General features: G+C 37.0%; 1 protein-coding gene across 3 annotated transcripts in view; it reads right to left on the bottom strand.

The window, feature by feature from the left end:
- lgs (BCL9 domain-containing protein legless) overlaps window positions 1-5,997 on the bottom strand; it is a 109,742-nt gene extending 103,745 nt beyond the window's left edge. For 2 of the 3 annotated variants that reach the window (XM_089239387.1, XM_089239388.1), the window contains exon 1: window positions 5,612-5,997. The gene's annotated coding sequence lies outside the window, so the exon portion shown is untranslated. The remainder of the gene's footprint in view (window positions 1-5,611) is intronic. The other variant, XM_089239389.1, reaches the window with a different exon arrangement.
- Window positions 5,998-20,734: the final 14,737 nt, after the last annotated feature.

Below are 20,734 nucleotides of genomic sequence, written 5' to 3'. Positions count from 1 at the left end.
TTTTTATCTGTCAGATATCCACTCTGTTATGTCATTATCATAAATAATTAAGATTTTTTTTTTCATCTATATCAGCATCTAGTGATAGCACATGCAGATATACTTCAAAATATAATAGTTTTCACAAATCATTTAAATTTATAATGAAAAAAATAATAATTTAGGCTAATTTTGTCTACTCTGTTACGTCTTCCAAAAATTCAACCAATGCAACAGAATGGAAACTATGATTTAAACTAGTTTTCTTAGTTAAGAGGTTTTGAAGTTTAAAGTTAAATTTAATAAGTTACCTCTATTCAATTTAAACCCTTTACCACATTCTCCCTATCATATTTTTTCAGTTAAATACGAAAATTAAATAGTACAGATCGTCAAAATCACTGCCAGGCACAGATCCATGGAGATGTGGCATAAGGGGCATTTTAGTATGAATAAAGGTCATTATATGACAATACATTCTGTATTTTATGGGATAACAATTATTTCCCTATATTATTTTTGTTTCCTGGCTCTATACCCCCCTTCCCAAGTCTCAGTGGATATACTCTGGATCACTAATGTGAGAGATATAAACATGAGATTTATACCAACATCAAATTACCATTCAATTTCAACAAAAAATTTTGAAGTAAAAGAAAAATCGTCCTGATATAATATACAGCTCAGCAAGACCATTGTCCACTCTGACCAGATTTTAAACATTTTACCAGACCAAAATTCAAACTACGAGGTGGGGGGCATGGTTTTTAGAATTTGATAATGGGTGGACGTTTTTCAAAGGTTATAGAGGAGTCTCTGTGTCACCTATCACATTTCACCCCGTTATGTTTTTAGTACCAGATTTTTCTCTGTCTGATGTACACTCTGTTACGTCATTTTCATAAATAATTTGAAATATAAATTGATTTCACTATATAAACTGAGATTAATCCAAACAACATCTCCTGAAACCATAGTTGATGATATCACGTGTAGCAGAGAGTCTAAATCCTGTATGTATAGTAAATGTTTGAATTGTCATGACAAGATGGTATCTATGAATGAAATTTCCAAATTGCTGGATGAGAATAGCACTGTACAGTGTGAAGAATGGCAGCGCAAAAGTGGAAAAGAATGACAAAATGAATGGCAAAGTGATAAAAGTTACAAAAATACCAAAAGAGCAGAGATTGTGGAACCTAACAGACTTGATCAATGTTTTTAAAAAAGAAATGAAATTGTTCAAGAAACACATTTTTAATGTCCAACAACAATATAGAGCTTACCAAATGTGCATTAGAAACATACAAAAACGTGAAGCTGTTCTTCATGTGGATTTCAGTGAAAATTATAATTGCAAATTATCTGAAGAAATGCAAAGTCTTGCATATTATCTGAAGAAATGCAAAGTCATCATTTCAGTGGGTCAAGAAATCAAGTATGTCTTCATACTGTGTACTGTATGTTGCGGAATGTGAGAAGCATTCCGTTCTGCTCAGTGTCACCGAATTTGGAGCATGGACCTTCATATATTTGGACTCATTCGGAACTGATTTTGAAAGTGATGAAAGAAGAATGTGAAATAAATGTGGTTCACTTTTTTCTGATGGACCTAGTACTCAGTACAAACAAAATAAAAATGTTTACTTATTGGACAAATACATCACAAAATATTTCAAGTGGTGTACTTGGAATTTTACTTGTACTTTTTGAAGCAAACCATGGCAAAGGAGCAGTTGATGGTGCTGTATTGAAAAGGACAGCTGATAGATTGGTTGAATGTGGGAATGACACATCAGATGTGCCACTCAGTTTTTCACAATTCTCGAAAATGTCACTAATGTAAAATTGTACGAAATCAAAAATGAAGAAATAAAAGGTATAAAAAAAATTATCCTGAATGATATACCTGTGCCGAAAGACACTATTGCAGTCCACCAAATAGTAGCAACTGGCAATGGATTGCTGCAATACAGAGATGTCTCTTGCTTTTGTGAAAGAAATGCTAATCTCTGTCAATGCTACAAAAAGAAAACTTTTGCCAAAGAAGTATAAAACTGGAAGTTCCACAACCGATTTCAGAGTTTGAATCTCTGGAAAATGACATTCAAGAAAATAGTGAAAACTATGCTATCGACTCCAAAGGAAACAGCAATGAAGAAATTTCAAGTGGTCTAATTGAAGCAGGTGTTCATATGCTTATGGATTTGAATCTGGTGTGGTGTATATAAATCTACATACCGATACGTTGTTGTAGCCCAAAATGACATTGAAGATGATGGGGAGGTCAAAGTTATGCGCCTCAAAACTATAAATGATGTTAGGATGCTGTTCAGAGCTGATGACAAAGATATCTTTTACATACACTTTGACCAGATTTTAAAAATTTTGCCAGAGCCAAAATTCAAACCACAAAGGAGGGATGGGGGGGGGGATTTGAATTTTCTCATATCATGGATGTTTTTCAGATGTCATAAAGGAATCTCTGGGATATCTTTCATATTGTCTATATAATTGTTGAAAAAATAAAAGTGTATTTAGAATAATTGTGATAGCTTACTCTAAGTTAAACATTTCTGTCCACCATGGGCGGAGATTGACTTAGAAGTCTGGGGGGGCAAGGTTATTATTGCATGGGGGGGGGGCACGATAATGATGATGTCAGCTCATATATACATTAGATCAGTCGACTCCACCTTTGACCAGTGGGGGACGTGCGCCCCACCGTATCTCCGCCCATGCTGTCCACTCTGTTACAATGGTGTCCACTTCCACTCTGTTACGGGAACCATTTTTGCAGTTCACAGGCAAAAAAATTAAGCACTTCAAACTAAGATGTTAAATTATAAGTTATCGACCTATTGTCTGCCAGAAATAAAAAAAATTAACTTTAAGTAGTTGAAAAAATGTAAAAAATAAACTTTTCTATGTGCTATTTCGAAAAAAATCATGAAAAACGATCAAAACAGAAAAAAAAAAAAAGGTCAAACATTTTTTAAACTACTTTTTTTTCAGCCTATAATGAAATCGGCTTATTTCTTAATAAGCCGATTTCATTATTTTAAGGGGTAAAAACAGCAGAAATAATAATTTTTTACAGCGATATTTGTTTTCATAATTTACAGGGAGGCTTAGCGAGCTGTAGCTTAGGGCGACAAGTTTAAGGAATGAGTGGCCGAGAAAATTAGAATGGGAGAAGAGTGGCAAAATCATAAATCAACCTGTGCCTAGAGTGGAGCAAATCAAAAACAACTTAAACGCCAACCAAATTTCTTAGGAGCCAAGCATTTTTTTTCTAGAAAATTAATGACTTTTTTCAGCTTGTCCAAAACTCATCAACCCTTTTCCTTGTTGGTAGACACACTTACCAAAAAAATTCATGTCATCTTAACACTGCAATTTAGCAATCAAACATGAAATTTTATACACCAATGCCAATTTTCTATTCATCATGGTGATGTAACATGACAGCCTCCGGGTCATGTTTTTATTGTTAATACTTAATATTAAGAGACATTTCTTCTCTTTAGACCCCAGGGACCGCTGAGCTACCGGAAACCACCAAAGGTCTTGCTAGCGTTCTGGTATGGACTAGTTCATCTGCTTAGCCTTTCAGCTGGAGGATGGGTCTTCCAGTTGTTAGACAAAGATGAGACTGCAGGTCAGGCGGCTGATGCTCTTAACCATTAACAATATAGGTTCCTCTCAGGAGAGATATCACCTAGTCTCATTAAGGGTTCGTTTGTGGGGTTGAAATATGTTTTTATAAGTTTAAAATATGTATAGATACCTTTTGCCGGCAGATGGCTGCGGACATTCAAGGATAAACAGTCCATCATTCATTTTCCGATGAGCCTTGTTGGTCGTGTTGGGTGAACCTGGCCAGTTCACCTGACATGTTGCCAACTGAAGTTTTTCAGTTTTGATAATATTTGTGAAAATGTATGCAAATTATATCTAAATGTACATTGTATGATGTATTGTTTTTCTTGTTGAGATTTGTTGAGTGTTTCCGTGGACAAGTGGACCGAGATTATTTTATTTGTGATGAGTATAAGTACAGATCGTGTTTATTGAATGATTGCATTTTTTTCTCGAATTTATTCCCGCAATGCTGTTGTAGCACAGTGGTGCTTTAGTGTTTTACATATTAGTAGATATGTAACGAAATCTCATCTGGCCTTTGGCTTGGATTATATCCTGTAATGTTCAACTAAATTCTCGTCTGGCCCTTGGCTTGAAACTTTATTCCGAAATGTCTCACTAAATTTGCGCTCGTCTCTCAGCAGGTCCAGACTTTTTATGATGAGTTAATACTAATTCTCGAATGCGAGTAGTGACTTAGCTTTCCCAAAGTGTACCATGTGATAATGGAAAGTCTTGAGATCTAATATCCTCGGTGCTGATCAAGTTGGTATTGTCTACCATGTCGTTGGGCGTGGTAGCCCAGATCGATAAGATACTCGCCTAAGGTACCAAAGGATGTTTAGAGGTATCACTAGTTCGATACCCGGTTCGTCCTTGTCAGGAAACTTTCCTGACACAAGGGTACAACAGAAACGGTGACATGACTAATGAAAAAATTGCTACCGCAGGGAGTCCCCATTGAGGGGTTAGCGCACCAACCTCATGATGAGTATAAAAAACAATCCTGCCGTTCGGAATCGGCAATGCATTATAGGTCCCAGTCTAATTAGCCCTCGTGTGCAGAAAATGGTCATGGTGCGACAAAAATGATCGAACTACCATGTCGTTTGAATTGTTCGACTCTGGCGAAATTGAATGTCTATGTCTCGTTCAAAATAAAAATTGAGAAATTGCATACCCTTTCCAAAAAAGTGACAATGAGATCGCAAACAACCATTTGTAAAAGAAATTCTACATTTCTGTAACATTTTTATGTTCAAATTCAATGTTTGTTTCTTGTGGCTATCTCTACAGAGGCTAAAACATAGTATCACTAAATGGTGAACAATAATTCAGTCTCCCTCACGTATTACTGTCCAGAAATTAATTATCTAACTTTTCCCAAGAAATAAGAGTGCTTTTTAACAAAAGTCACCATTTCCATCATAAATGAAATGCTAAACAAACTTTTACTAAATTTTTAATAGTAAATCCTTAAGACAGGTTTCCATCTTGTACAGTGTCTTAGATTTCACTGTATAAGGTTTTCTTCAAGACTTACACAGCTGTAATCATCATCACATGCTGATATCTACACAAACAATGAAAGGAAGACAATAATAGAAAGGTACTTTTCTTATAAGACATTATTTTTCAGTTGTTCCATTCAAATCATGCCTTCCCCCAACCCAACATATGCAAAATATTACACCACTTCGAACATCATCTAACGTTACTTTGTGTGTGTTGAAGGCTATAAAACATTATATTTATTCAACAGCAGTTTCAAAGAATGCAATATTTTTTTATTGCGTTCTTTATTCGTAATCCCAATATATTTCTGCCGAGAAAAATAATATGCCTCAACCAACAGTGAATTGAGTTGTCAGAATTTGTAGATTATCATTTGTTTTGTTGAAAAACAAATGATAATCTACAAATATGCTTCAAAAGTTTTGTTTTACTTAATATATTCCAAACAAATATATTCAAAAGATTATCTTACACTATGGTTTTTCTTGACATCTTCAAATATCTTCAAACCGCATGCTTACAAGCACAGAACACAACAAAAATGCAACGCTGAGGCCATGTGATTCACACACACTCACGATGGGTAAATTTTTTCGTAAGAGTACCTTATTTTGAGTGAAAAAAAACTCAATGATTAAATTACGAACTGAATCACTATGCAAAGAAAACTGCTTTAATAAGTGAGTTACATTCAATTCACAAATTCCGAAATCCTTAGACGGCCTCCAAGGAAGGAGATGTGATCAAAGGACTAGGAAACAAGAACTTTTCTCCAACTGTAACATCTCTTTCTTAGCTCGCTTTTTCCTCCTCACAACACTCGTTCAACCTGAGGCTACACGACTGCGCCCATTATATATCGAAGGGGTGAGAAAGATCAGAGTGTAAGAATTGACTGCCTCCGAGGCTTTGCTGTATGACAACAGGATGGCCTTGAAAAAAAATTATTTCACTGTACGGCTGTTTTGCTTGCGATAATACTTGCTATTTTTACGTTAATTGTCTTTCAATCAGGATAATTATAATTTTATACATTTTTTTTTGTTTTTTACTTTTACTTCAGTACTCAGTAGGCGGTACCGCGCCTGAGAAAGATTAATATGCATCCGAAAAACGCACTTTTCTTTCAGTTTTACACTGGAAAGTTGGAATTAAAAATAAACAAATACTGTAACCTTGACAAAAAAAACGATTTTATATATATATATAGGTGCTATTCTCAGAAAATACTGAAAATAATTGTTGGCCAATATAATTTCGAATAATAACTGCAAATAATTTCAGATTAATCTTGTGATCATATGACGTGACTATAAACTCCAAAAACGTGACTATATTTTCACCCAAAATAATTATATCGACCGAAAAATATAAATTACCAGACATCACAAAGCCGACCATACTTCCTAAAAAAATAAAAGCCATACAAGCGTTCAAGAAAAAATTAAATTTGGATTTTAGATATCGGTGATCGATGTGGCCATATGACCTGTTTCTTCCTTAGAGCAGAAATACAGCTTATATTTAGGGTGACCATACTTCCTCGAGAGAAATACGGGAAATTGGGATTCCAAATACGGGACGTTGCCAATTATCGCCAAAAATGACGCCAAAACCGAACGAAGTTGCCAAATATTGTTGAAGTAACTAAAAATCACAATGGCGGAAAATGCGGCATTACTGCTAATGGCAGTGGATTAAAATTAATTCCACGAAAAAAAAACGTTCACTAAGACAAATGTGGGAGATTAATATTCTCATTTATAGTTGTGATTATCAGAATATAATTTATAAGTTGAAAAATAATTTCAATCTTTGACTTCAATGAAGAACAAAAATTCAAGTAGGCTTCGTGAAAAATACGGGAAAAACCGGGACACTTTTGCCAAAAAGTCGGGACAGCCAAAAAAACAGAAAATACCGGGACTGTCCAGGAAAATACGGGATGTATGGTCACCCTAATTATATTTCTTCTCAATGGTTTTTTGCCATCGCTCTAAGGTTTTTCTCCAAGACATTCCCTTATGAGAACGCTGACCATATTTGCTTGAAAAAATACGTGAAACAGTTCGCCAAAACTGATGCCGAAAGTTAGCAAAGTTGCCAACTCATGCTAAAATCACAGAAAAGTCGCCAATCGAGGAAAATGAAGCGCTACCTCAAAATTGCAGTGAATTAAAAAAAATTACAAATATGTGAAATAAATATTCTTATATGTAGTCGTAATTATTGTAATGTAGTTTCTGAGTTGGGAAGATAATTTTAATCGATAATTTTAAGAATGAAAGTCAAGTTGGTTTCGTTGAAAATACGTGAAAAACCGGGATATATTTGCAAAAAAGTTGGACAGACATAAATATATAAAAAATCAGGACGTATGGTTCCGCTACCCGCTATGAGGATTTTGGATCGTGCGATATTTCTCTCTTTCTTGAGGGACATACATACCGTAGACAAGGTAACCAAAATGGCGACTTCCTAAGCGAATCATGAAAAAACAAATCTAAATTAAAGAAACCTAGAAATGGATAGTTTTTTTGCTTTTTTGATGGGTGCTAGAGATATTTTGAAAATTTTCTTGAAATTCAAGTTATCGATCTCTGCCTGTTTTTGTTTCAAAAAATGCTTGATTAAAGCTGCGGCATTTCTTCAATATAATTTATGGGCCCATAATTAATTTCAAAATATTCTAAACTATATAGATTGGTGCAGTTGGACATTAAAAAAGAATACAGAGACATTAATGTTCATTTTCGTGCTTGAGAAGATATAAATAAAAAGTTGAAATCAATGTTGTTGCATGAATATCCAACTTAAAAGTATATATATGTATATATATATAGGCCCGACTACTTATTTTATATCTAATTTTCTGGGCTTCGTATCTCTACCCCAGTAGCACATCGATACAGAACGACGTAGAGATTTCGATACCTATCGACGTCGTTTACCGATGTCGTTCTACGTAAAAATGGCATATATTTGTCTGTATAGTTCGACGTAGCGAACACCTTTCGTCGTCGTTTACCGACACCGTTCGACGTAAAAATTGCATACATTTATCGACGCAGTTCATCGTAGCGAATCCGACGTCGAACTACTGTATATCTGACCCGACACCGTTCGATGTAAAAATGTCATATATTTGTCGACGTAGTTTGACGTTTACGATTACGTTATCTATGATTTACGTTATTACAATGTAAAACATGCAACACAAAACTAGTGGAGACAAAACTAGAGATGTGTGTGTATGAACAAACGAGATCTGGAAATTGATCTCGCCGTCGCCTCAGCCAGCAGCAGGACCCTGATACCGGCTCCCAGCGACAAGAAAAAACCAGCCTCACCAAACTGGTGGACGCCGGAACTGGTGAGAGACAGGAAAAGCTGGTTCGCGCCCTCAAACGAAAATGGGTAAAGGCTACGGACGAGGATAAACAAACTGCAAGGAAAATCTTCTCTCGAAACAGGGTATTCTACAGCAAGAAAATTAGGGAAACCAAGTTGGGGAAGTGGAAGAAAAAAATTCCAGAACACCACCGAGGCATACGGACTCCCCTACAAAACGACAATGAAGCGCAGGCCAATCCCCTTCCCCCCAAGTTATCATTAGAGACGGAGGAGGAGAAAGCATTCTGGAAGGGGCCACGCGACAGCTAAACGCTATCTATCCAGGAATTCCACGAGAAGACACAGAAGAGGAAATGGCACTACTGTCGTCAATAAGAGCTTCAAAGACATCTAGAGACAAAAGAATTTCGAGGACGGAGATCACCAGGATTGTGAAGAGCCACAACGATCGCAGGACGGGATAGAGTTGATAACAGGATGGTGAAAAAGATCAACAACGCGTTCCCCAAACTCCTTGTAACATGGTTCCAGAGATGCCTGGACCTGGGGTGCTTTCCTGGATTCTTCAAGGTGGCCAAACTACTAATCTTCCTCAAGAAGGGAAGGGACCCGGGGGTTCTGGGATCCCACCGACCAGTCTCGCTTCTCTCTTCGGTTGGATAGGTTTTTGAACGACTACTGCTCCAGAGGATCAACGTCTACCTGGATAAACGAGGATGGTGGCACGAAAGTCAATATGGATTCAGGCAAGGGCGTTCGACAGAGGCGGCAATAGGGGACCTACTGGAGGAAATCCGGAAACAGAGGGTACAGAAAATGGATGTGGCGGTGGTCTCGGTGGACGTCCAGTCGGCCTTCGATAACTTACGACACGACGTCTGGGAGGGGCTGAAGGGTCTACCCCTCCCGGACGACTTAAAAACAACAACGGCGGGCATCCTCACAGAAAGACTGGTCACAATGGAAACAGGTAAAGGGACGGCAGAGCACAGAGTTACGAAGTGAGCCAAACAGGGATCCCCTTCTTTTGGAACGTGGTTCTCGACAATTTGCTCAAAGCGGAATGGCCAACGGGGATCAAACTGCAAGCTTACGCCGATGACGTGGTGGTTGTGCCCTCAGCAGCCACAGTGGAAGGAACAGGTAAGCTGGCGGAAAAGGCCCTTGACATCTTGGATGGATGGATCCATAAACGCCACCTCAGCCTCTCGAACCAAAAGACTACCTTCATCTGATTTTCGAACAAGAGGCCTCGATCATTCGAATGAACGGAGTCTCTATCAAAAGGACCAAGCTCCAAATCGATGAGAACTTATCGTGGGAACACCACATCATATCGCAGAAGAAGAAAACACTTGAGGTTCTCAAACGGATGCGAAGAATTGCCGGCCCGCAATGGGGCATTTCTCAACACCTGAGGAGGACTCTATACCTGACCGTGACGGAAAGAATTGCAGCATACGGTGCGACCATCTGGTTCGCGAAGCCCAAAGTACATCTGGGGGACAGGTTCGACTCACTTCAGAGGCCGCATCTCTTACACATCTCGGGAGCCTATAATACGACGCCCACGAATGCCCTCCAAGTGATCCTAGGCATCCCCCACTTACGTTCCGCTTCGAATACGAAGCCAAAGCGACAAGGCTCTTACGTCTGCGCAAGTCCATAGAAATAGACGGAGAGACGCTGTGTCCAGGGAACTTTAGAGCCAAGATGAAGGGACGCGACCCATAGGTTAAGAACCCCTGCCCTAGAAAGAAGGAGGGGTTATCTTCTTTGGAGGGCTATCTATGGAGGGTGTTGGTACAGTGGTCAGGAAGAAAAAGAAAGAGGGAATCCGTGACTGAACGCTGCAGCACCCTTCCCAGTTGACCACAAAGAACATTTCAACAGCTCAATTTTGGCTCTCTTTGAAAGTAAAAAGACAGAACATTCTACTGATTTTAACGACACCCGCCATATGAGAAAGAATCTTCTGCAACAAAGATGTTTGTATTGGCGCCGGTCGGGGCTTTAGTGAGAGTCTTTGGGCTATGGTTGACCATCCTGGGGGGAATAGAAACATGTGTTAAGTGGCTATAAATCGAATGGATGAATTCCATTACAATACGATTTTTTTAAACTTGTTTGGGAACCGAAATGGGATGAAGCTGGTCAACCCAGAACAACATCCGTTTGCAGTCACTAATCGGAATATAAAGAAATCATGGTACAGAATAGTAGGCGGAGTCACGCGATTCCGTTCACTGGTCCTATAAGGACAGCTCTCCTCATGTGACGTTTTCCTGAAAAAGAAGGGAGGGGACCACAAATGTGGAGCTTGGTAGAATCCACATTTTTATGAATTGTATACAGTATTACAAAACTACATTCGATTATAAACGCAGGATTACCAACAAAACGTAAAAAAAACTCTCCTTCATTCTACACTTTCCTGACGAAAACAAAGTAAGTGAATATCAAATATAGCTACTCATTTCTGATAAGTTCATACGTTTTCTAGTTTGTGCGAGTTTTCTTTAATGATAATTTATGAACACTCACCACAATTCAATCTTAGGTAATTTGGAATCCTCTGTAATACTTGTATTCAATAAGGCGTATAAAGGCCCCTTTACACGCACAATCTTCCCCGCACGCCCGGAGCGGGACGTTCTTGCGCGAAGGATTGGAAGGCGGTTAGGAACGCGGCGTTCAAGAGCGCGTTGTTAAAAAGAAATACATTCTTGTGCGCGCTCTCTCCTGCACGAAAGAAGGCCCCGTTCAGAATTGTGTGTGTAAAGGGAAGCGTGTGACGAAATTCATACGCTTTTGCGTGGCGTGTGGACTTTCGGGGAAGCACAAAACTCCACGTTCCTGGCCAAAGTTTTTTCCCTGTTGGCAAATCGAATTCAGCTGACGTTTGAGCGTGAAAAATATAGATTTCAAAAGCTTATTATTACTACATGGATTATTCGTTTTTAAAAATAATTTCAATAATTATTAATTGAAATTACTGCTACAAATTTATCGTAATTTTTTATGCAATTGGTAAGAAATTGAGAAATAAAATTTCTGTGATCGCGTTAATTTCAAATTTTTATTGTTCCGATTCGACTTTCATTTGTTCGTTCGACTTTAATTGCTGTAGTTCGCTCTTAACTACATTTTCTGAATTTAATTGTTTATATACTTAATATTATAATTTTACCGAAACAAGAAAAAATCAGATTTTTTCCATCAATTATTGACTCGGTGTGTAGATGATGTTTTTTTTTAATGCTACCAGCCAGAAAAATAGATAAAAGGCATTACAAAATTATGACATTAAAACCTCGCTGCAACGATTTTCGATATAACGGTAAATCCTTCTACAACGATATATCTTCAAATCTTTTTTGGAAATGTCTATATTCTAACTTTAACTGCTGCCTCCCGATATAACGATGATCCCTCTACAACAATATTTTCTCTTGATCCGCTAAGTATCGTTATATCGAGGTTTTACTGCACTCTTTGAAATTATGGTGTTATTTTGTAGGGCTTTATTTCAGATATTTTTAAGAAATTCTTGATAAATTTCTCTCGGTTGTATTCATATCCTCAAAAAATCATTTCAGTTTAATGTTGTCGAGCATAATAACAATACAAAATAACAAATTAATTGAAGCATAATTTTTTTTCAAATTTTTACAACTCTATATACGTATTCTTACATATGTAAAACATTCCGTTGTGTATCATGCTACGACAGCAATAAAATTGAAAATGCGATTAGCAATAACTTTTTAGTTGGATATCATTCATGATATTTAATGGTTTTTCGTTTTAAATGAAATCGGCGGTAATCTTATCACATGAAACATCCCTTTCTTATTTGAACATCACTTGACCTTGGACATCTTTTGTGATCTTAGCATGAAAAAATACAGACATTCAGACAATGGAAGTTTTTTCCACAACCCTAAATCCCTTTTAAAGTTTTTTTTTCTAGTATGTTGAAGTCAAATTTATACTATCAAATTTAAGTCAGATGTTCTTAACCTTTTTAGCAGCGACTTAAAAACATCAACATTGTGTTTCCCAGATCTATTTCCAATTTTAAAAATATGCTTATTGAATAAATTTATAAATAATAAAATGTTTTTTTTTCGAAATTTCTGTAGCCAGTGGTAGGCGTCTTAACGGGTGAGTGAACGGAAATGGAACGAGTGCCAAATCAAAAAAGGGGCCCCAAGTTATTGAAAGGCTTTCATCTATTCTGAAATTATTTCTTTTTTCACTTCTGGATTTTTATTAATTTTGGAATAATTTCTTTCATCAATTCTCGCATTATTTTGCATTAATTATGGATTTATGCACATACTTCTATTGTTAATTTCAAATTTTGAAACTGATCTTTCTTAAAATATTTATTTTCTATTAAAAAAATCAATTATTTTTTTTTTAAAGAAAAAATAGAACTTATGGATTGAGAGCCCCTACTTAAACTATTTAAAAATTTTCCCACACCCTGAGGGTAAATGAAAGCGTGTGAAGTTATGTTAAATTACTATTATTATTTTTATATCTATAATCTGATATAATAATGTTTGTAGAGATGAAGGAACCAAATCAATTTCGAAAATTATTGCAATAACCTAATAAATGTAATTACGGCACTTGAAAGTAATTTATTATTTCTTTAAAAAAATAATTCATTGGAAAAAGGAAGAAAAATCGTCAAAAAGACACTGAAAAAAAATTGCAATTAATATTATCGCTGAAAAAAATTATTTATATTGCATACATTTTCCTTTTTTAGAACGATAATGAAGGAAGACGACGCAGGAGACGAGGGATTCACCCCGTTTTTGCCTGTAGGGTGGGTTTGCGTTTAGACGTACGATTTTGAGTTCGCAATTGAACGCTGGAATGATCAGTTCCAGCGCGCACTCCTAACCGCACACTTTTTTCGCCTCTTCAAGTTTCTTCTTTTTCGCTTTCAAGTTTTCGGGTACAGAAACTATTCCCAGATCTAGGCCGTTGAGCCTGAAAAAGGATATTTGCAAAAAGATCTCAGAGGCTAAACACATCTCGAAGATTCGGTTCACGCGTGCGGGAGAGTTGTTAATTTCTACGGATAATATTCACACTGCGAAAGAGATTGTAAAAGTAGAATATATTTTGAGTATTCCCGTTAAATCGGTCCTTCTGAAGGATTCGATTACAGTCAAACCTCGTTAATGAGTCACTCTTGGGAGAGCAAAAATTTGACTTAGTAAGCGGAGTGACTCGTTAAACGAAGTAAGCCATAGCTGTGCCAATTCCTGCCTGAGGACAACTGGGACTTCCAAAAAGTGACCCGTTAAGCGGAGTGACGTGTTAACCGGATGACGCACTAACGAGGTTTGACTGTACCTCCAAATTTCTACTAAACAATATTCCGTGTGACATTGCAGTAGTGGAAATTGCGGAAGAGCTGCAAGCTGACGGGTTGCAGGTCATCGGTATTCGAAGATTTATAAAAGAAAGAATTCTCTTACAAACTGTTCTGGTTACGATTCTTGGTAGGAATATCCCGCAGGATTTCCCATCCGGACGGCTTTGACCACTGAATTATTTTGCTGGTGATGATGATTATTATACATCACCTAGTTTCTTTGCTAAACAAACATTTCCATAGATTTTCGACGTTCAGCCACGTTACGGGAAGGACGCTCGAGTGTTTGCTGCGAGAAAAACCGGTTATCCTTTGTTGAAAGAGAATTTTTCTTTTTTTTTTTTTGTTTTTGTCTGAATCGTATTTATTCAAATTTGTTTTCTTGTGGTTTTTTTTTTCTCTCTCTCTCCCCCTTTCGTTTGCTCTCAACTACAAATTTATTTTATGATAGATAAGAAACGTGGAGATACATCAAAAAATACAAACATGGAAGTGGATGACCCATGAGTTTTCCAAACCAGTCATTCACATATGGATATTTTAAAAAAGGCTGACTTTCTAGGATTTTCTACGTTTCACATCATGTTGGTTCCGATTGATACCAAGTTTCCGAAGTCGAAACCGAAAGTCTTCAGCCAGGCATTATCTGAAAGCGTTCGATCATCGAAAGATCTACAGGCTGTGAAATACACAGCAAAGGGCGACCCAATAATCGAAACAACGAACATTAATACAGCATGTGACCTTCTAGACTTGAAATCCATCATAGGTATTGCAGTTAATCCAAAATCCATGCTGGAGGGATTGTCATCAAGATTTCTCTTGCGTGACGTCGAAGTTGATGAAGATCTAGGAAATGTTGCTGACGAAATTGAGGAAAAACACGATATGATAGTTCTATCAATACGTCGTTTCAAGTATAAAGGTAAGCCAACAAACACAATACTCATTCAATCGTTGGGTCACTACCTCCCAGAAAAAATAATTTTATGGCTTGAACGCCGCAACATAAAACTATTTATTGATAATCCTCGACAATGCAAAAAATGCCATAAATATACCCATGCAATGAAGCATTGTTCTGCCACTATTGTTGTGTGTGGAAAATGTTCAGAAAACCATCCCACCGAAACTTGTGTTTCTCAAAAATTGAAATGTAGTAATTGCATGGAAGAGCACGCAGCGAGTGACAGATCATGTGATTACTTTAAACAGGAACAAAAAAATTTTGGATTTTAAGTGTGTCAATCACATAACATTAGCCAATGCACGTAAGATTTTTGAAAATCGAAAAAATTCTCAAAGCGCGAAATTATCTTCGATACAGCAAAGCAACATTCCAGATACGTCAAATTGGATCACCAAAACTGAGATCACAGACATGTTTACCAAGTTGCGTGACGATTTGGGTTTGAATAACAAGAATTCTCCGATCACAAATAACTTCTGTTCGTTTATAACAAAAAGTGAATTTAATGAACAGTTTGAATCATTGAAGTTGGAAATCGCTACAAACATGAAAGCGATGATTGAATCATGCGTGGATGAAATTCGGAACTTACAAGATAATGTCACTCCACCAAGGAAAAAATCAAATAAGTATGGAGCTACAATTTCCCCTACTTCCGGTACTTCTACTTCCTCGACCCAGAATATTGTTGGTTCAAAGAACTTGAATAACACTGTGTACAGTATGGACGTTTCAGATGGAGGTGGGTCTCAAAGTGAACAGTAAGTGGACAAAAACTGTACAATTTATTTATATATTCATTGTAATGAGTCAATTTGTTAATATATTGCAATGGAATGCTCAAAGCATTCAAATAAATACAAATACAAATACAACGCCACAACAGGCAAATTGCCCAACGAGGTGGCTGACTTAAGAACGCCATGGATCCCCGAGCCATTTTTTGGAGGCCCTACCTACTACTGCTACACCACACACACACCCGCGGAACCCCCAACGAATCGGTATATGCGAGAATGTGCGTGTACGTGTAGTGGAACCTGACGTGAAGTTTTTTTGTTTCTCTGTAATGCTTGTTATGTGCTGCTGCCATCTGCCACCAGTTTTTTTTCTAACTATGAGTGAAGTGTTATGATTGAATGATTTATCGTTGTAGGACTGTTGCTCTCTGTGGCGAGACTTTTTAACGGGGAGATCGGCTCGCATTTGCGCCTTGAAGTTGGGAACCACAGAAAACCAACTTCAGCCGACCACCACTGTGGGGTTCGAATCCGGATCCTCGCATCGCGAGTCCGTCACTATAACCACTCGACCACCACAGCGGCGTAACAAAAAAGATTCAATATTACGATTTATTCATGAATATGAAATTATTTGTATACAGGAAACGTTTCTGTCAATATCCGATGATTTTTATTTACCAAACTTCCAAATATTTCGATGTGACAGAGGAATCGAGAGGCAGGGTGGTGTACTGATTGGTGTTCGTAGTAATTTTTCATCTCAAATAATTTTCAAATGTAACTATCCAGGAGTGGAAATTCTTATTGTGCAGGTTTTTTTCCGTCAGAAGAGTATTACATTAGCTAACGTTTATTTTTCAAATCATGATAATTTCTTGAATATTCTCGATCTAATCGAAAGCAGAATTTATCCTCCTTTCTTAATAATTTCTTATTTCAATGCATCTCATCCAGGATGGGGATCTAGTCGTGTAGATACTCCTGGGCGACTACTTTATAATTGGTTCATAAAACAGAAAATGCTTTTAATCAGACCTTTAAGTCCAACTCACTTTACCTCTTCTCTTGCAATACTATTGATCTCTGTTTCAGTAGTGAGTGCCTTTATCAGTATATTTCATGGATAAGTGGAGATTCACTATATGGTAGTGATCATCTACCTATCCGATTAATGATGAAAATCCCCGGCCAAAAAATCTCATTGAAAAGAAACATCACAAACTGGCAAAATTTCCGCAATGAATTAAGTAGCTTTGATCAGTCGATTCCTTTTTCTAATTATATTGCTAAAACCTATCAACAGAATACTTGCAACAGTGAAGTGCCACGTTTCAAATATAATCATTATTTTGATCAACATTTGCGTAAACTTCTCACTGATAAAAAACGAGCATTTCGTAAATACCTGACATGCCCGTGTCCTAATTGTCGGATAAGTTATAAGAAATCAAATGCGATTTTTCGAAAAAATCAGAAGCAGAAAAAACTTGAATATGAGGCAAACCAAATTTTCTTCATATCCGAAAATTTACACAATACTCCGTCGTCTTAAAATTATTCAATCTAAAATATATGAGGACAGTCACTTAACATTCAATGTTAATGGTATGAGCGATACAGAGCCAGAATGGCAGTGTGAAGAACTAAAAAATTCACTTTTTAAAACTCCATTACAAAGAGAGTTTCTCAAACATGCAAGTACAGCTAACGAATTTTCGGATTGCGTAAATGCACCTATCACATATACTGAGCTGTGTTGGGCGATTCAACACTCACCCAGTAATTCACCGGGACCAGATCATATTCCCGCTACAGCATACAAACACATATCCTATGAAGGTATTCAGAATCTTTGTCGTGAATTTAATATTATTTGGGATACCGGTCGAATTCCAATCGATTGGAAAAAGGGTAAAATTATTTTTCTTTTGAAACCCAACGATGACCCAAAATTTGCTACATCTTATCGACCCCTAACATTAACTAATAGTTGCATGAAGATTTTTGAACGTAATATCATTCGACGACTTAATTGGATTTCTAAACAATACAAGATTTTTCCTAAAAACTTATATGCATTCAAACCAAAAAGTGGAACTTTGTCTCTACTTTGCGATTTGAAATTTCTTATTCAAAAAACTTTTCAAAGTGGGGAAATCGGTATACTGGTTTCACTTGATTTGAAAGACGCTTACGATTCTCTGATTCATTCGGCACTAATATTCAAACTTCGGCAGATGGGTTTTCATGGAAACTTTATTCGTTGGATGGAGAATTTCTTAGCTGAACGTATGAATTATATTAGCTGGAGAAACTATGTATCCAACCCATTTCTCTTTCGCAGAGGCATACCTCAAGGATGCGTTATTTCACCGTGGTGTTTTAATATTTATGTAGCAGATATTATACAAATACATACAAATACAAATACAACGCCACAACAGGCAAATTCCCAACGAGGTGGCTGACTTAGGAACATCATGGATTCCCGAGCCATTTTTTGGAGGCCCTACCTACTACTGCTACACCACACATGCACCCCCACTCCCGCGGAACCCCCAACGAATCGGTACATGCGTGTACGTGTAGTGAAACCTGACGTGAAGTTTTTTTGTTTCGCTGTAATGCTTGCTATGTGTAGTGCTGCCATCTGCCACCAGTTTTTTTTCTAACTATGAGTGAAGTGTTATGATTGAATGATTTATCGTTGTAGGACTGTTGCTCTCTGTGGCGAGACTTTTAACGGGGAGATCGGCTCGCATTTGCGCCTTGAAGTTGGGAACCACAGAAAACCAACTTCAGCCGACCACCGCTGTGGGGTTCGAACCCGGATCCTCGCATCGCGAGTCCGTCACTATAACCACTCGACCACCACAGCGGCATATCCATCATAAATGATATAGATATTTTTATTTATGCTGACGATATATATTTATATTGCAGTGGTAGTGATGCATCTTCATTGATTCGAAAATTACATAGGAACTTTGACAAAATTTTGAATTGGGGTAGATTATGGGGTTTTGAATTTTCCACAGAAAAATGTGCTTTTACACTTTTCACGCGACGCCGCAACATTGAAATTCCTAGTATCATTTTTAATGGCTCTAGGCTTTCATACATTGCCGACATGAAGGTTTTAGGAGTATTTCTTGATATGAAAATGTCTTGGAAAACACAAATAGATTCCCTCACAAAACGTGGATCCAAACTTATCAATATCTTGAAACTTATAGCTGGAAGATTACGTGGAGCTCCGAGTAATAAACTTCTTGCTATTTGCTCTAATATTATTAAAGGTTTTTTGAGTTATAGTATTTTTTTATGGCATACTGCATCACAAACTCAATTGAAAAAATGTGCAGCATTATATCACTCTGCGTTTCGCATTACAACAGGACTACCTATATCAACTCCTATAACTCTCCTACTTAGTATATGTGGTCAACCCCCTTTCAATCTCTTTGTTTTACGCTCCGTTGGTCGATTGTTTTTGAAGGCTAGAGTGTCTAGTAGGCACTGATTTTTCTAATTTTTGCAAACGATGGCCGATTTCTAATAATTCAGTTATTTCTCCGATCTCATCTGAAGTTACCGATTTTATAATTAATAATCACCTTACTACTCCGTTACAAACACTGACATTTTCAACTCCTCCTTGGAGTAACTCCAATATCAGGTTTCATATTGATGATCTTCCCTTTCAAGAAAGTATTTACGATCATATGATTCCAATATTATTTAATCAACATATGACAGAAAATTGGTCGTCTAATCTTATCATAGCTACAGATGCATCCAAGGCTCAACATACGTCGGTGGGAATATATTGCCCTAATAATAATTCATGTATACAAGCTTTAGTTCATGATTACTCCTCCGTTTTTACTGCAGAGTGTCTTGCTATTGCATATGCAGCTACCAAGCTCATCTGTGAGAGACGTAATTACGTTATTTTTACCGATAGCAAAGCATCACTTTTTGCTTTGAAAAATGTAAATCCCCGTTCCCATTCTGTAACATTATTGACACATTCCTGTCTTGGGGCCGTATTCACCAACGTGGTTTAAACTGTAGTGACAATTTTTGGATAAGAGATCAACATAGATTAGTTAAAAACCTGAATTTAACCAATCTGTGTAGATCTCTTATCAGAAAATTGTGACTATAGTTTAAACCATGTCGGTGAATACCGCCCTTGCACATGCAAAAAACATTGCAAATTCAATCACTTTGATGTGGACTCCTGGCCATAAGAATATTTTATATAACGAGATTGCCGATAAAGTAGCACGACTTGCGACAAGAAATAATAACTTAAACTTTCCTTCTTTCACTTTTATGGAAGATATTCTTAATCGTTTTGAAAATGGTTTAAAAAAAAAACGTTGATCAGCATTTTACTTGTCAAAACGAATATATATACGCAATCGACTTTTTCAACTGTGTTAACCGACTGACGGTTTGAGGGTGCTGAGAAAATCTACTTGAAAAAGGTTCAGGTAATTGTCACAAAACTGCTTCGAAAAAAATCCAACAATTTTTCCTTCCCCCCGTACAAACAGCGGGACATCGGATTTAGTGTTGTGTGGTTTAAAATTTTTGTTCCGCCCACTGTTGAATGCTTCTTTGTAGGAGAGGAAAAGAAAAGGTGTGTTCTCTCGTAAAAGGATTCAAACTAAGTACAATACTTGGCTTTTTGTGGGCTCGTCTTTTTTCCCATTCCTCTGCGAACATACTTTTTACTTTTCAAGTAAAGATCTGTTACCAAATTATTTTACTCAAAAGTTTCAATAAATTCACCGTATTCCCACGCATTGGCCGGCATGCCGCAAAACACGAGGGGCACCAGGTTTTTGTATGTTGTGGTCTTGGCCACTTTCGGCATGCCGGAAAAAGTGAGGTTATAATAGGATCATAGCATGCATTCAGCTGAATCAGTGGATTTTCCGAATAAAGTTTATATATATGTATATATTTTTCTAAATCACCCTTCCTCATTTTCAAAAAAATCAGTTTTCTTTAGATATTAATTTGTCTCGTTCTTCCTCAGGAATAAATTGAATCTATGCATTCATTACCTTGTGTTCATAAAACTTTGAAAATAAAGTATTTTACTTACATAGT

This window comes from Pholcus phalangioides, unplaced genomic scaffold, assembly GCF_987345545.1.
Source record: "Pholcus phalangioides strain wild (caught in Gottingen) unplaced genomic scaffold, Ppha-v1.0 ptg000011l_1, whole genome shotgun sequence".
In the NCBI taxonomy this organism is placed as follows: Eukaryota; Metazoa; Arthropoda; class Arachnida; order Araneae; family Pholcidae; genus Pholcus; species Pholcus phalangioides.
Note: the sequence above shows the minus strand (reverse complement) of the source record. Positions and strands in the feature narration are given on the sequence as shown.